This window comes from Siniperca chuatsi, linkage group LG9 (genome assembly GCF_020085105.1).
Source record: "Siniperca chuatsi isolate FFG_IHB_CAS linkage group LG9, ASM2008510v1, whole genome shotgun sequence".
Classification (NCBI taxonomy): Eukaryota; Metazoa; Chordata; class Actinopteri; order Centrarchiformes; family Sinipercidae; genus Siniperca; species Siniperca chuatsi.
Window position 1 is genome coordinate 29,342,574 of NC_058050.1, and position 3,694 is coordinate 29,346,267.

Genomic DNA, 3,694 nt, shown 5'->3' on the forward strand with positions numbered 1-3,694 from the left:
TTAACTGACGTGGACTGTGGACAGGTTAGAACTGCTTCCAAAAGTGCAGTACTCCAAAATAACCAGTAGTAGTAACAGACTGAAATCTTGCCTGCAGTTTAAGATAAAATAATAAGTAACTTTAGGTTTCTGCTTCAACAGTAAAATTTACACTATGGCCAATTTTCATGGGATTTGTCCCTTGTCTAGTCTATGAAAGGAAATGAATTGACAACCATGAGTTATTTTGTTGTTGTTTTTCTTTTGAATGGTTAACTGCTAACCTCAGAAAGGCAGCCAACTGTAGGCCAAAATCTAAAAAAACATGTCCTAGATTTATTCAGTCTTTACCTTATATCTCCTGCAGCAGAAAGGTGTTGAATATTCAAGCAGTCTTACTAATATCAGCCCTCTGCTCCCATGCTTCTGCAGGTATCCACTGTTATCATGAGAAGAAAATTATAGCTCTATCATCTGGCCCAGAAGCTATGTCAGCCCACCCCAGCTATCTCCAGTGTTGGGCCTCACCACCATGTGTGGAGAACAAAGACAGTGGCCTGTATGTGTAACAAAAAGCCTGGACAAAGAGAAATAGCGCACACCTGTGTGCAATTTCTAGTTGAATCCAAACCCTGGATTCCTACAGGAGTGCCAGAAAGCCCGGTGCCCTGGTCATGACGTCATCACGCCTATAAAGCCTGAACGCACCGGTCGCTCGACGTCTTTCCTCTGCAACTCCGTTGCTACAGAGGACACATCACATAAACTTTAAACTCCCTTGGTGAAGTCTCAACTCGCTGGACGAGCAACAGACTGTTTGGTGTTTGCTGAACACATTGTGGATCCTGAAAGGGATTGTTATATTACACATAACAATCTTAACAATAGTTAAGTTATGTTTTAACATGTGGGAAAATCACTTTTTCACATAGGGCCATGTAGGTTTGGAAACTTCATTTAAAAACTGCATTTTGTATTTACTTGTTATCTTTGACTAATATTTAAATTTGTTTGATTATTTGAAATATTTAAGTGTGATAAACATGCAAAAAAATAAGAAATCAGGAAGGGGGCAAACACTTTTTCACACCACTGTACAGATATGCAATGACGATTGCTGGGTAATAGATGTTGTCCAATGTCAAGTCTCTATATGATCATGTGACAAGATGATAGCTAGTTTCGGCGCTATCCATTCCAGCTATCTCTTCTTTTTCCAGCCTATTTCTCCTACACATAACTTTCTCTTATTTGTCACAAAGCCACCCACCAGATGTAGAAAAACCAAGCAGGAAGTTGCTAGAAGCACAAGGAGTGGGACATTTGAATTTAACTGCTTAATGGACACATAGGAATATTTTCAACCAACTGTTTTACATCTTCTGTGTCAAGGGTAAGTCATTTTGAATATATATTGAACTAAATACATGAATGTATTTAGTTCAATAGGATGCACGATACAAATTAGTTATCATACCTTTTAGCCATTTCTCAGTAGACTAGGTTACCCTAAAACATCAGTTTTGTCACTCACTATTCTCACAGCTAATGTTAGCTTAGCCTTTTTTTGTTTACACTTCGGGCAACATTACATTATCAGTGAAACATCTGTTTTGCACTCCATTAAAACACTGTAGTAACTCTGTATCAGTTAAGTTAATCGCGGACATAGAAAATAAACTGCAATTGGCAGTTTAAATCATTTATTCAGTTAACGTTAGCTTAAAAAAAGAGGCAACATTCAAGCACTGCTGCTGATTAAAAACGCTTTCATTTAAGCCTCAGTATTTTGTTCATGGAGAAGAGTGTTTGCTACAGGTTGAGCCTTCCTCTTTTAGACAGAGGAGTGCTGGGTAACAGTGCTGTGGTTCAGCTAACGTTAGCAGCTCAGCTTTGAGAGAGACCCTCCCGGTTGTGTGGAACTGTAGTGCCAGCTCAAATCGTAGTCACTGTAAAATACATGCTGATTAAAATGTTACGTTAGTGATAGTCAGCCATAAATGTCTATAGGATCTTGTGATTTAGCGCAGCAGCTATCCATGGGCCCATGTGTTGTGTTTACTGGCACAGAGAAGTGAGTCTCGTTCATAATACTCTCCCATTGGTCACTGAGGAGTTAATGTTAGGCCCGGACAGATGATGTCAGCTGAAAGTCCAGCTAAAAAACTTCAAACAAAATCTCATAACTGTGATTCAGAGCAGCAGACTGTGTGTGTGCTGCCACACTGACACTCCTCCCTCAACAGGTTTAATACAGATAGAAAATATTCTGGCGCACTATACAAAATATTATAGAAAACCATCAAAGGAAAGATGTTTTGCATTTCTTAATGTAGACATATTAGGCTGTCAATTGAATTGAGCTGTACACTGGGGCAGCTGTATTTTGTAAGGGAAAATAATAGCTAATGTCATTTGAAAAAGTGCTTTCAGTCTAATGTCAGATTATTCTCTGTAGTGTCTGTAGGTAAGTCATGGAAATTATACTGTCTATTTCACAATTATTGAGATCTGGATCTTTTTAAACTCTTTAATGGAGTTTTAAACAATCGTGAGAGTCACTGTGTTAATTTTAATACTCTTTCACTGTGCAAATATTAGTTCATTAACTTTCGAAAATCATTTCTCTTTTTACCAGAAATACATGACAACATAAAAGCATCATTCCTGTGCAACGAGGTTTGTCTGCACCTTCTCTATAACACAAGGTAAGTTTTTCCATTTTTGCCATTTTACTGCTGAACTGTTATGCCAGCAATAATGTCAAGTGTGTTATGTGCAGTCAGTAAGTTTAAGGGTGGGAAATCATTAGCGTGGTCCTTTTTAGATATTGACTTTAACATTTCCCATTGCCTTTTTAATAGGATATTGTTTTTTTATTGTTTTATGTTGTTTTATATTTTTTTTATATATTATATTTTATATTGTTGTGATGTTCTGATATGAGGTGAGTAACAAGTTGTTGTTGTTGTTGTTGTTGTTGTTGATGTTTCCCCAGATCAGTAAGGAGTCCATGCACAATATCCAATCTACCTATGCTGTCCACATTTTTCCTGAGCTTGACTGGTTCTGGCTACACATACTGACTCTACTGAATAGTAGGTAAATGTGCTATGGAGTGTAAGGAGAATGCAGATTATCACCCATACCAAAAACTGATTACCTCAGCTTCAGAAAGGAATGAGGGTGTAATCAGTGAAATATTTCGGTCAGAATAAAAACCAGTATATACTCGGCACATGGTTGCATCATTTCTGGTCTGATTTTGGGGGAAATCTCATACATATCTTGAGACAAGGGTCCAAATATTGAACCATCTGGTTTTTAGCCTTGCTGGCCCAAAGTCACGGTTACTGTATTGCCTACCATACCATAACCATGTGCAAGACTCAAGAATGATGTACATGAAAACTTACAGTGTGCTAACAAGATGGCAGAGGTTTTTTTTCCTAACTGCTGTCTCTTCTCTCCTCAGAATGAGGCTATCAATATAAAATGAGCATGCGCACTCAAGTCTTAGTACACCTATCAAATGAAGACTGTGAGAGACTGAAGGAAAGTAGCAGTAGATCAGTGGAGAAAGCAAATGATTATATGCTAGATTACAGAATTATTGTTTTGCTGAAAGACTAAGGTTCTCTTGCGGTGGCTTCATGGATTTTGCTCCATGCAACACACACTCTCTGGAAAACATTAGGCCACTTTTGACACGGTT

General features: G+C 38.1%; 1 long non-coding RNA gene across 1 annotated transcript; it reads left to right on the forward strand.

The window, feature by feature from the left end:
• The first annotated feature begins 1,273 nt into the window (after positions 1–1,273).
• LOC122882120 lies at positions 1,274–3,048 on the forward strand. Its single transcript, XR_006379288.1, has 3 exons — positions 1,274–1,372; positions 2,618–2,687; positions 2,978–3,048. It is a non-coding gene; the product is annotated as an uncharacterized LOC122882120 (long non-coding RNA).
• Positions 3,049–3,694: the final 646 nt, after the last annotated feature.